The 14,144-nt window shown below is 41.9% G+C and overlaps 1 protein-coding gene across 6 annotated transcripts in view; it reads left to right on the forward strand.

The window, feature by feature from the left end:
• The window catches only part of CHD7 (chromodomain helicase DNA binding protein 7), a 211,870-nt gene that overhangs the window by 124,246 nt on the left and 73,480 nt on the right, over positions 1-14,144 (forward strand). The window lies entirely within an intron of this gene.

Here is a 14,144-nt window from a genome sequence, read left to right on the forward strand (position 1 = left end):
TGAAATTTAGGGCTCCGTTATTACGAGCTATTGATTTGAATGAGAAATTTTAGACTTCACTGTATAACAATTATTATTTTAAAATGACTGTGTTGTATTTTGGTAAAAAATTTGTCATTTAACACACAGAACCCAGTTACCAGCACAATTATTTGTAAGTCTAGACGAACAACCTCATTGCCAGTGACAGTCCAAAACTGGGAATGAGGACTGTAGAAGCAAGACAGGTCACGCTGTTTCACTACACGTTTCAGCCCCGATTCCCAAAGGCCGAGACAGTTAATGCTCTCCACTTGGAGTAAGGCTTCCAGGGGCCAGGTTGAAGTCCTGGGCAACACAGGAGAAGTCAAATGGCAGCTATTCCGAAGATACCCCTTCAAGTATAGCATGAAGTGTAGGTTCTGGGAAGTAGCCCTCTCCCCTCCATGGTTCCCTTCCATACTTCCCCACCAGCTCTCTGACCCCCCAGAAGGCATATTTACTCAGTTAGAAAAGCTGAGAGGAGAAGACATTGAAGACTAATTTTTTTCATTTGTACTGAACATTTCTTACAACTGTTCTGAACCAGTTCCAAACATCTGAATCTATTTTTCAGAATATGGCTCATGTTAGAAAATATAGTTTCCAGATGGAAGTATGGTCAGACTTGGTTAATCTGAACCTGTTTGCAAACTCCATTAGAAAACAGGCTCCATCCACCGCCTGCCCCCATGTGCACGCACATACATGCATGCTCTGTTCTGCCAGTGACGTGCCCAGTGTGAACTTCTGAGCTCAGTGGCCTATAAACCTTCTCTTGCAGGTTTTTCCGTGCTGTGTGTGCGGGCACACAAAGAGGGGATATGATTTCTGTGACTGTAGGTGCTGCAAAGTGAAAGAACAAACTTGGATATTCAGCCTTCTGCTGAAAATATCTAAACAACCCCAAATACATTATTCTATAATGTTTTGAATCACAGTCATTTAAAGGTCTTGGCCATCAGTACTTTTTATGGTGTCAAAATAACTGAATTATTCAATACCTCAATCTTATAGGCAGCTTAATAGTTGCATTTATTTATGAATGTTCTTGGATGCCTCACTATGTGGTTTCTTCATTGAAAACCAGTATTGTTTTCTTATGAACATTCTTCTAGTCTTACAATCCATCATTAATTGTTTTTATTTATTTAAGAAATATTTCAGGCCCTGGCCGGTTGGCTCAGCGGTAGAGCGTCAGCCTGGCGTGCAGGGGACCTGGGTTTGATTCCCGGCCAGGGCACAGAGGGGAGGCGCCCATTTGCTTCTCCACCCCCACCCCCTCCTTCCTCTCTGTCTCTCTCTTCCCCTCCCGCAGCCAGGGCTCCATTGGAGCAAGGATGGCCCGGGCGCTGGAGATGGCTCCTTGGCCTCTGCCCCAGGCGCTAGAGTGGCTCTGGTCTCGACAGAGCGACCCCCCGGAGGGGCAGAGCATCGCCCCCTGGTGGGCAGAGCTTCGCCCTTGGTGGGCGTGCCGGGTGGATCCCGGTGGGGCGCATGCGGGAGTCTGTCTGACTGTCTCTCCCCGTTTCCAGCTTCAGAAAAAAAAATACAAAAAAAACAAAAACAAAACAAAACAAAACAAAAGAAATATTTCATTAAGTACTTGCTGTTTGTAGGTTCTGCATTAATTTTAGGGATCTGAGAAAGAGGACTTGGTTAAAATTTCAGTGTGACTTAGGAAGGGTTTTGAAAATATGTAATTGGCTAAATCTAAGCATTGTGCTTTTGGTAGGAGAAAGCATGTGCTTATTTGGAGAAAGACATCAAAGCAAAATCTAGGAAGAATGTATTTTTTTTTAAACTTAGTATGTAAAAGTGCTCTAAGGAAGCTTTTGAGAGCTCAGAAAATATAGCACCAAGACTAGGTTTAGCCTCAAGATGTACTTACTGTCTTCAGTTTCTATCTTAATTTTTTGAACATATCACCTAATGGTGAAAATTGACAAGAAAGAAAAGCAAAGCTCACTAATTCATGGATCTGGTCATAAATTTCCAAGTAATATCCTTTCAACTTCTGAGTCTAATTAGAACTGTCCCTGTCTTTAAAAACGTACTTTAGCATACCCTAGGATACATTGGGGCAGATATTATAACAATGAAACATGTTAACATTTTCCTAACAACTAAGCAACTCTTAGGAATTTGGGCATCAAGTCCAACGAGTACCAGCCACCCCATGCCTCCTTGGTACAGGTACAGGTACAGGTCCAGGTACAGGTACAGGTCCAGGTACAGGTACAGGTACAGGTACAGGTACAGGTACAGGTTTGTCTTCATCTACCACGGGAACCTTCAGCACAGGCCCCATCTGCATGCTCTCAGCTGCCCATCCTGAAGTTTCAGCTGTCTGTGCAGAGTATGTTTTTGACATTGCTGAATCTGAGTAATGACTTTGCACTAGAGTCGCATACTTTTGGTAGGAGGAAGAGCATGCAATTATTTTCTCCAAGAACAAAGTCTAGTCATTTTTCCCCCATTCTATTTTTTTCACTGTTTCAGTCAATGCCTCCTATAGGTCGTTCCCTAAGCGGTATGAAAATACTAGGGGAACACGTCTGTTGAGTGTGGAGATGTGCAAGTGCAAAGGGCGCCGATGTAACATGACTCAGAGGCTTAGGAGGCCGTGTGGAGGGTCACCAAGAGAGTTTGCGGCACCTCTGTGGCCCTGGTGACTTAATCATTTGTAGGGCCCCTTGCTGATTTATGATGAATTGTGGTGAGGATATTCCTGAGAGGCTTTCTGTCATTGATAGGGATGCCTGTCCAAGAATATTGTAATGAAATAGGGATTTTCAGTAGATTAACAAACCAACCCATTACTTTGTTGAGCCACAGGATTTCTATTGGTCAGATGAATTGAGTATGTCAAATTGTGGGCTCATTGTTCTGCTAAGTCTAGAAAGGAAATAGCATCCTGAAGCAAGGATAAGTAGAGTGCATACAACTACATGTAAATTCTGAATAGCATAGCAGAATAATTATGTAAATTGAATATGCAGTGATGAAGGTAATAGGGGGTTTGGGTTATGTTAGTGCTGGCATTGAATTGCCATAGCAGTCTGCTTTTAAGCACTGGAGTACAGCAGTGGCAATTTTGTTTTGCAGAATGTTACATGATACCAGTTATTTCCATCCTTGAATAAGTTAACTTGATGAATTTGTTTATACAGAAAATAATTTTCCTACAGAGGGCTCAAATGGAGGGAATAAACAAGTGAAATGAAAAAGGCAGCGCAGAACTGCTCACATCTTTCCTGTTCAGGCCTGTGTGCCGTGTCATTGGTGCTGTTCCACAGACAAACCTGTTGTGCTCTGAGTGGTGGTGATGGAAGGGACCCACCGTCGGGCTGGCTGTGCACTGTGCCTGTGGCAGGGAGAGAGCTTGTTCTGCGCTGTTCACTCACTTTCAGTGATAGAGGCCGTGAGAAAGGGTGGCTGTGTGCCTTTATGGTGTCCTCTTTATTTATTCATTTTTAGAAAGGACAGAGAGAGGGAGAGAGAGAGAGACAGAGAGAGAGAGAAGGGGGGAGGAGCTGGAAGCATCAACTCCCATATGTGCCTTGACCAGGCAAGCCCAGGGTTTCGAACCGGCGACCTCAGCATTTCCAGGTCGACGTTTTATCCACTGCGCCACCACAGGTCAGTATGGTGTCCTCTTATTTCCTGTCATCCTACCTCATTCCATAAAGTCGCCAGAGCTTGAATTTGTGGCCCCTTCCCAGGGAACTGGCCTTTTTGGCAACCAGAATGTCATTACATCGCCTGTGCAGGAGAACCTCACAGATTTGCCCAGCAGCTGTTACATAGAATGGTAGCAAAGTAGAAAAAGGTGTTCAGCATTTCAGAAAAAGATGTTTAAAATCTTAGTGATGAGACAAATGGGCCATATTTCTCTTTTCTACTAGAAACATACTGTTTTTTTTTCTCTTTGCCTTTTTTGTTAAATACCAGTATATATTTTTCTACCTGTTTTTTCTAGTGCTCTTCCCAGGCGTCCTTAAAGCTTCCAGATATTGGCAGTTAATATTGAAAATAAAATCTAAGACATTTGTGGGCTGAGGGGATGTCATTTTGCATATGGAGGATTCCTGGAGCTGAAATATGGGGGGGGTTGCATTCTTCTTTTCAATGCATTTTCTGTTGCGTGTGCACGGCCCTGTGAATGAGCGAGAATGTAGAGGAAGTGCTTCCTTTGAATGACTCTTAAAGGATTTAGGGGTCCATTCAGCGACATAAAGATTCTTTGAGTGTACATACAGAAGGGAACTTGGCCAGAGGTTGTGACTTGACTGTTGAAGCCTCAAATGAAGCCATGGAGACTCGCTTCTGCTGCAGCGTCTAGGGACACAGCTTGGCCCTTGCTGTTTTCCACTCTCGCCCTTAAAGTTAGTCGAAAACTAAAATGTTATTTCTCAATTAAGAGTGAAGACAGTTTATTTTAAACTGAAGAATACACCCACTGGCATTATTATTTTTTTAAAAAACATATTAAGTATCAAAAACATGTAAAGTATGCTTTTTGCAAACTGCCCTATCATTATCATTAATATTTATGTGGCACCTTTCTTCTGAGTAACCTGGCTTTTCAGATACTGTTTTCACCGTGATGAGCTAAGAGAGTAGCAGCATTTTACCCAAGAAATATTTTTATTCAGCCAGCAAGCCCAATGGTGATATATTTTAGTAAACTAATGCATATTTTATAGTGTGCTCTTACATATGTAAAATTTCTTTGTAGAGATTAGACACAAAAGAAAACCATTAAACTAGCTTTTCCAAGGAGGAGAAAAGCCCAGATTGTTAGATATTTCCCATCAGGTACATAGGTAATAAAGTAAATTAAACCCACAGTTTTTCTTCTTTTTAGTTTCTTGTTCTTTCTTTTACTCACATGCTATGATTTAGCCTTGACCCAAGACTTCAGATAATTGGAAAAACTGAATTAAGTGTTTTGGACACTGCCTGCAGAAGAGGCTATAAATTTGCTTAACATGTGGTCACAAGATGGACTTCTGAGCCATTTCAGTGTTGGAGAGGAACGAGGAAGAAACAGTGCCCATGGGTAGAGGTTGTGTGGCTATGCCCACCAGCCTGCCCCGCCCCGCCCCATCTCGGGTTCATTAAATACAAGCGCCAGGTCAGGGATGGGACTAGCTGCCCTCTTTTCTGCTGGTCTCAGAGGTTGTCTTCTCTCTGACAAAGGGCCATCATTTCTTCCTTCAAAATAACTGCCTCAGTCTTTGCATTGTCACTGACAGGCCACATTGTAGCCCTTTGACCCTCTGATTTGTCTTAAATCAGCTGAATGAACAGGGAGGGAGAGTGGTTAGCTGTGGATTCTGGTATCTTTGACTTCATGTGGCTCAGTTTATACTCACTGGGGGAAGAGACTGCCTAACCACACTGACCCCGAGCAGCGAGTTCTGCCAACTTGTGCGCTGTGCTCGGTGCTGAGTGGACTACACTGGGCCTGCTGAACTTCATTTCTGCCTGCTGGAGCGCTTCAGCGGCTTCGGAGCAGTGGCCGCTGCCACTGTGGTTTATGTGGGAGCGGGTGATGGAGATCCCACTTTCAACTCTCTCGCTACTCACCAGATGAAAGTTGAGAGGTGAAGAGGCCATGGCAACAGTGGGGCATTGAGGGTTTTTTTCTAGAGACACAGTTTTCTGAAGTCTTTAAATTGAATTGTAGGGTGGCGCATGTGTTGTTGTCATAGTAGATGTGGTTGCAATGTTAGAGTTGGAAGTTAAAAAGCAGAAGGAATCAGCTGATTTTTTAAATGATTAAAAATATCATTATATAAAAATCGTTTGAAAAGTATGAAGTTCTGTACAAATGCAAAATTTGTCCTATGATAATATAAACTTCTTTTGCTGGTGGTCTTCTGCCTAGATAAAGGCTCCTTTGAGTCATTGGTGGTTTGTGGAAACCACCGTAGAGCATCAGTCATCTGAAATGCCAGCCCTCATTTCAGCCATCTCTACATGGAAGTCTGTGTGGCTTCAGCTTTAAAATGCTAAATAGGGAAATGGACAGTGTGAATTAAGAAAAAGGGCACTGTTCATTTTTTGAAATTGAATTTATTGGGGTGATGTTGGTTAATAAAATGATACAGGTGTCAGGGCTACAAACTCAATAGTTGCAGTCACCTGCATATTGTCCTGTGTGTTCACCGCGCCAGGCTGTCTCCTTCCATCCCATTCTCCCCCCTTCACCCGCTCCTGCCTCTCCCCACCCCTCTCGCCCTCTGGTAATCACCACACTGTTGACTGTCTGCGAGGTTTTTTTCTTTTTTCTTTTTTTGCTTAATCCTTTTATCTTTTTCACCCATGCCCCCTCTTTTTTTTTTTTAATGTTGAAAAGACTACACCTTTGAACTTCCCTTAGAACACTAATTTTATATGTAGCCCTGATTCCTGCAGGAACATTATGATTTTATGGCACTTGGACTTCTGTGAGGGTGGGCGGTGCTATCTCCTCCTTGTTGGTTTGCCATTTGCTCGCTTACTTCTCTGTCTACCTATAGCACCTGATGAAAACGTGGGTGGGCAGCACATTCCGTGTGTTGTATTAGTGTCCTGGCTGATCAGAGAAGATAATTATAAATGTAGGAAGTGTGGCTCTGCTTGACAGAGTTACCTGCACTTGTCCCCCTTTCTGGGTCATGGGAATGCTGCACAAATAAGAATAGCCTCTTAGAATCTGGCACTGCAGGCAAATGTCTGCCCTGCTGTTGCCGCTTGGAAGAATATTACTATATATAGCAAAAGGGCATCGAAAGGCATACCTTTGGCATCAGTTTTGCAATGTCTGATTTATTCTGGTCTGTTGCATTGTAGTGCTGTATAGCCTGAGTGCCTAATGTTTATGTTGGGCTTGTGTGGTGAGATAGCATATTAGCTAACTAGGCTTCTTTTCCATGTTGTTACTTCTGGCAGACCTTAATTCAATCCATAAAACTCAATAACCCTTAGATATCCAGTGGCAGTTCTTGACTCATGATGAGTCTTTTGTTTTTTTCTCTGGAATATGTTCAGTATCACAAATGGACATAGTTCTTTCAGGAGAGCTGTCTTACTGTATCTTTCATTTTTTAAAACATTTTTCTTTTAAAAATGGTCAGCACTGGAGCTATCCTCAGGACAGGGTCCTAATGTTAGTGGAAGGTTCCCCAGGGATGGCCCCAGGTGACAGATTACCAGACAAGGTTAGTGAGGCCTGAAGGACAGTGCTTCCTGGACTCCTGTGGAGACCTGAGGTTAGAGTCCTTAGCCCAGTCCGGGACTCAAACGCGGGCTCTGCAGCCAGGGGCTCTGGCTCTAGTCCCTAGAACTGCCACTTCCTCTAACCTGTTTGACCTCAGTTTCCTCATCCTTGGGCAGTTTGACTATAAAATGTAATGGTGAGGCATGTTGAGTTTGAAATAATGCATTTTAAAATGAAAGCGGATAAGGTTTCTGTTACCCTTCTAACTTTCTTTGCTATTCCTTTCCTAAAAATTTAGCATAGTTAATATACTTAGAGAGTACTTGATGCTACAAGAGCTACTTAAGGTAATAATTTAGATTAAATTATTTGTTTTAGAGGTATTCTGTCCAGTGACTTTTAGCAAACTTAAAAATAACCCAAAATATTAATAATCTGTTACTGAAATCATGTTTGTTTTTCAGAAATAGAATCCCTTCCTCTCCTTTTCTCAACTCTTCTTCTTTCTGTTTCTCAACTAGGAAAGTAGGGTGAAGAATTTGTGGGTGGATTTTAGGAGTTGCGGCAAGGCATCTGCTTCGAGTGAAGCGAGTGGGTGCCCGACTTGGAGCACCCGAATGTTGACTGCTTGGGGCAGACAGGCATAGGGGTGGGGCCAAGAATCCTTGTTCCTGTCCCCGAATCCTGCCCAGATGCCCTCTGCCCAAGGCTGCATGTGGAGACCATCCATGGGAACTCCCGGGGCCTTGTCTGGGGAATTCTGATTGCCTTTGTGACAGGTATTGACCACCGGGTTTATTGTTTGTCACACAGAGTGTGTTTTGTCTTTTTCCTTATTAGTTTAATTTGTCATCTGCATTTTACTACATTCTACTTTAGCTGTTAAATTTTATTTTAGTCTTAGGACTTTATTTAAAATTTTTATTTTGTTGGGCTAATTTTACTTTCTGGTATATCATGTTTTAGGATGCCTTAATTGATCCTTTTAAACTTTTACTACTTTATCTTGTCTCTTTTTTAGTTTACCTTTTAATCTTTTTTTTACTATTAATTTATTGTGTTTACATAGATTCTAATGTCACTCGTGTTCCCCAGTACATCCCCCTGTCTCCCTCCCCATCCTTTTTATCTTTTAATTTTCTTTTTCATTGCTTAAAACTCAGAGGAAAATCTTACACTCTTGAAGTTGAGAGGCTTGATACTTTTCTCTACCAGCACTGAGTCCTTGACCCTGATAGCTTGGTATGTATATAATTATGGCAGCTCATCCATTAGGTTCATTTCTTTTCTTAAATACCTTCTGAACATACAAAATATAAAGATATTCTTCAATACCTTTTCCTCTTCTTCTAGAAGATTGTAGTGTGACATTATTTAGCTTGAGTCCCTGAAAACGAATCTGTTAGTCTTTACGATCCAAACGTCAAGGTTGATTTTGCCCAATGTGATTAGAATCTTCACTAACTTACACCATTCGAAGGTTCGGTCTGGTTGAGAACTCTCTCCCGTTGTGCAGACATCTTCATTAACTGCCCATATTCTTCTCATCACATTTGGTTCCACAATAGGGTTCCTTTTTCAACTACTTGTTTTTTAGAAATTGGGTTCCTAGGCTGATGTTGATCAGCGTTTCGCTGCAATCCATTTTATAATAAATCAGGGCAGTTAGCTGGCTTTCTGTAAGTAAGTTCTGTCCCTTTGCATAAAGACTTGTTTAAAAAGCCTGTACTCTTTCTCACCAGAAATACTGGGTTACCGATGTGTTATCTTAGCTTAGGTGAATTCATCTCACACCATTTCAGGTGGTGTCACTCAGCCCATCATGGTGGACTTCTAAACTGGCTGAATCCTTCCTTAGGGTGGATTCCTTAAAACAGTATTTTTCAATAATTTATAACCATTGGGTTTTTAACCTTCATACAGCATCAGGGTGGTTAACTCTTTTGTGGACCGGCATGAAATTTCTGGTGGACTGACACCAGTCTGTGGACCAGTGGTTGAAACCCACTGCCTTAGAATGTCCCTACATATGACAGATAATCATTTCTGAACACAGAGTTTGTGTTTTCTAATGCAGTTCCTCGTCAAGTTCTCACTGAGTTCTCATCAAGATGGTATATGCTTTGATCACATTAATGACAGTCACAACTTTAGAGCTTGGGGTGGCAGAGGTGACCTAAGTGTCATGTAGGTTGGACCATGAGCACATCTAATTGGTCACCAGTGTGACCTCACTCATGATGAAATGTGGAATGTAAGTAAAGCGGAAAAGGGACAGTGGTCCCGACACCGTCAGCACCCTCTCCAGAAGGATGTGTTCCTTCCACGGTGACAGGGCTGTCTGGCCTCAGGAGTGGGCGGCTCTGCGTCTCTCACATCAGCAGTGACGGGTGATAAGGATCAGGAAGTGAACAAACTTTGTGAGTAGGGAGGGGAAGTATATGCTATACTGGGTTTGAAAAATTGTTAAGGTTCATTCTATTTTGGTGGTACTTGAACTCCATTTTACTGGGCTTCATAGGTGTTTCACCATAAAGATAGAATCTGTGTGAGGTTTTCTAAAATGAGTTAATGAGAAAATCACTTTAGAGTAGTGCCTGGTACATAAGAGGGCAGTCTCTGTGTTACTGCTGTGACTTGTACTGTTTAGTTAAATTTATCAGCTAACATTTATAGTAATGTATCAGATTAGACACTAGAAATACAAAATAAGAGACAGTTTCTCCTCTTGAGCTTACAGGATAGTTGGACAAAGACAGACAGACAAAGGCATACAAACTCAAGTGCTTTGGTTTTAGTGTATCACAGTAATGTTACCACTCAGTGTTGTGTATTTTAAACATCCCTGTGTGGAGTACCTCATGTGGCATGTAGGTAGAGTGAAACCTTAATAGTTCAGACTGCAGTGGCCAGATAATGCTTCCCTGAATGAGTGATGTCCCAGCTAAGACTTGCAGATGAGTAGACTGGGAAGAAGTGGGGGTGGAAGAGCTAGGTGCACGTTTTTATTTTATTTTATTTTATTATTATTATTATTATTATTATTTTGTATTTTTCTGAAGCTGGAAACGGGGATAGACAGTCAGACAGACTCCCGCATGCGCCCGACCGGGATCCACCTGGCACGCCCACCAGGGGCGACGCTCTGCCCATCAGGGGGCGAGGCTCTGCCCCTCCAGGGCATTGCTCTGTCGCGACCAGAGCCACTCTAGCGCCTGGGGCAGAGGCCAAGGAGCCATCCCCAGTGCCCGGGCCATCTTTGCTCCAATGGAGCCTTGGCTGCGGGAGGAGAAGAGAGAGACAGAGAGGAAGGAGGGGGGGTGGAGAAGCAGATGGGCGCTTCTCCTGTGTGCCCTGGCCAGGAATCGAACCCGGGACTTCTGCACGCCAGGCCGACGCTCTACCACCTTGGCCAGGGCCAAGGTGCATGCTTTAAGGAGTGATTCTGTGAGTCTGCAGCATGTGCAGCATATAGGGTTGTGGTGTGGGAAAAGTAGAAAAAGAAAGTTAAGGTGGCTAGTTGCAATAATTGCAGAAGGCCTTTTTGCCAGTGCCAAGAGTCTCCATCTTTAACATATATGGGATTGGACTTTAAGCACATGATTGGAGAGTCAGATTTGCATTAGCTGGTCACTCTCCTGATAACCTGGTGGATGGGTTTGTGGATCAGGTTCTGGTGACAGTACCATGTCACTGAACTAGGAAGTGGAGGAGGCAGAGAAGGTTCAGGAGAGGTCTGAGGGCAGACACAGCTTCTCTGGGGCTGAGGCCATGCAGGGCCAGAATTATTGTAGAAAGGGTTCTCTGCACAAGCCTGCTCTTTCTCGGTCTCAGCCCTGAGCAGCCATCACGCCTGCTGCTGGAGGTGCGTCAGGTTCTGTGTCTGTACTGGGCAGCTCAGTGGCCCAGTCCTCAATATTGTAGTGTCAATTTAAGGGACATTCCTTTTCAGTACTATTCTTTTCTCCCCAATTGGAATAGCTGCCCTCTTTGTGCATTCCAGCTTTCCAAATTACAATTTGGAAGAGGAATGTCTGTATGGCTATACTTTGACTTTGACATTGTGCAATACTACCTTTGAACCTTATGGATTTAAATAATAACTGTGGATGTGGAGTATGTGTCCTTTCTCCAGTCGTCTGACAGTGGGTAACCCAGCCCGGGGATCACGAGGGTGGCGAGGTCAAGAGGCAGCTGTAATAGCCAAGGTGGGAAATATGTGTCTGAACCGGAGCAGTGGTCCTGGCCATAGAGAAGAGTGGCCTTTGGGCTTGCCTGCTTATTTGTCCTTGTAGTTGGTATTGAGGAGTGTAGATAAGGACTTTCCTTCTTGTCATGCTGCTTGGATGAAGTGATCATGATGAAGTAGGGTCCTGTCCATATATCTCTGCAGTTAATTCAGCCCACGTGGGTCTAAGCCAGAGCCAGAGCCAGAGACCGTGTTTCCAGACTTCCCAAAATACAGAACCAGCTGCTTGTGTTCCAGGTGTGTGTGAATGTTGGCCATTTCTGCCAGACACTGCCAATGTCTCATCCATTATCTATCTCATTTAAACTTTATAACAAATCTTAGAGGAAGATAGAAATACCAATCTCATTTTATAGATGTGGAAACTGAGGATGAGGGAAATTAAGTGACTTAATCAAGGGTCACAGACAGGTTGGAAATGGCAGAGCTGGAATGTGCACTAAGAGCACTGTCTGAGTCAGCTCCTTTCACCCCCACTCTGCATTACCCTCATGTTAAAACAAAGATTCCGACTGGCTTTTGTTGGGCAAAGCAGTTTTTGTATAACACTTGGTTGAAAATCCAAATTAGTTTATTGCAAAATAGTAGCAAAGGCCATTTCATTTAAATAACTTCATCTTGACCTTGATTGTAATGTCTTTGGGTGGACATCGAAGGTTTTGTAGCTTTTTTGACTCGTTAGCCTGTTTTTGATTTGTATATTGGTGTCATGAGAAGACATTAGTGTGGAAATGCTTTACTGTCTCTGAGCAACATTAATAGTGCAAGGTCTAATGAGTTTAAAAATCTCTCAGTAATCAGATCTGGGCTGAGTGCTTGCTTTGGCTACAGGCTTTTTGTCGAAGCACTGGGAGAGGTCCTGCGACTTTGAACAGTCTTGGAGGTTCTGCATAGCCCATTCTTGGGCAGGGCAGATGGAAAATCATTAGCACGTCTCTCCTGCAGCAAATTGATATTTCATCAAACCTGGGGTCTGGTGAGCTTCAGGACAGTAAGCCTTTTGCTCCCATAGGCTAGTTCACACAGGGTGCATGCAGTAACCCCACTGAATTAAATTGTGTGCTTCGCTCTGGCGTAGAGAGGTCACCGTGGAAAGCGCTCACTGCCAACTTACTTTACCTGGCAGTGGTTCAGCTCTGTGACAGGCCTACCTCTGATTTAAACAAATTTGAGAAATATGTAAAGTTTTGGAAGCAGTTTTGCACTGATTTGATAAAAGAAACCACAAAACACTGCAGCGCAGGTGTTGAGAATGTTTGAAAGCTGATTGAGGGAAGCAGATGGCTTTAGTCAGTGGCATCCAGCCAAAAGAGCAGGTGCTGGTCATGTGACCGCTGGTTACCAGGGTAATCTGATTGCTCTTGGCGTGCAGATGAAAGGGAAGGGGCCCAGCGTTCAGCTGTAGTATTGTATAATTTGTGGCAGTTAGAGCGGAAATAAATGCTGGAAATGGAGCCTCATAGTGGGGGAGACTTCTGTCCATGTGTAGCGTAAACACTAGGACAGTTGGATGAGGAACTGTTGTATGGATTTTTTTTTAAATAAAAAATATTATTCTTTTCATGAATCTTTTAGGGACTTAAAGTTTTTAGTACGTTACCCCCCTATTTTTAAAAAATAAAAACACTCTAAACTTAACTGCCATTTACTATAATCTTGTACATTATTTCCTATGTGGCTATTTACTATGATAAAATGTTAACAAAACAAAATAAAAACAAGCTTTCAGTACTTAAAAATAACTGGGTTAAGATTTTCAAAGATTTTATTTATTCATAACAAAAATGCATTTTAGATGTGTGATTGATACTTTATTACATTAACCAGTACTTTTGAAATATTTTACGTGACACGTGCTTTACTTAAGTACAGTGTATAGATGTCTTGGCCTCTTTTCCTTTTGTAGTAGCTGAGGCTGACAAATGCTATTTAATGTATTGTGTCTGCATAATTCTGGAAATTTACAAACTTCAGTAAATAAACATTCAAAAAGTTTTAAAATATAATATTCTTAGTTTTAAAATTTCAGGCCCTCTAGATCCTAAAATTTTACTGAGGTTGGATTATTTTCAGTGTTGGATAGCAAATGATAATTGCTAATAGAAAACTTTGGGGTCGATTTGGAAATTGGAATGGAAGTTAACATTGAGTGTACATTTTAAAAGAATGTTAAAGTTTCTAAAGGTGATGATAAACATAAATTTTAAAAAATGTCTTTGTAGAGCTTATTTATGACTTTTGAGCTAGAATACTCAAATCCTATTAATGTTCGACAGAAACATACTATGAAACATGTATTTTAATTACTGGGGTTGCTTTGCTATATTTTTGTATTTTGGAGACCTAGGTTTTTTTTTGTTTTGTTTTGTTTTTTTTTAAAGGCTGTTGTGACTATCTCAAATTTCTTGCAACAAAATAAAGCTTATTTTTAATTAAAAACATAGCATTAATTAAAATTATGTAGAAAATGAAATTGCTATATATTTTGTTATATTTGGAAAGAGTATAAGTTGGATAAACATGGAGTTGGATGATATAAAAGGGGACACCCAATAGTACTGGTCAGAAAAAACTTAAATGGGAGTATTGATAACTATCTACAAGAGACACACATAAATGATCATTATATTCTAGTTTCTTTTGACAATTTTTAAAAGCATATCCTAT

The sequence above is a fragment of the Saccopteryx bilineata genome, chromosome 3 (genome assembly GCF_036850765.1).
Source record: "Saccopteryx bilineata isolate mSacBil1 chromosome 3, mSacBil1_pri_phased_curated, whole genome shotgun sequence".
Taxonomy (NCBI): domain Eukaryota; kingdom Metazoa; phylum Chordata; class Mammalia; order Chiroptera; family Emballonuridae; genus Saccopteryx; species Saccopteryx bilineata.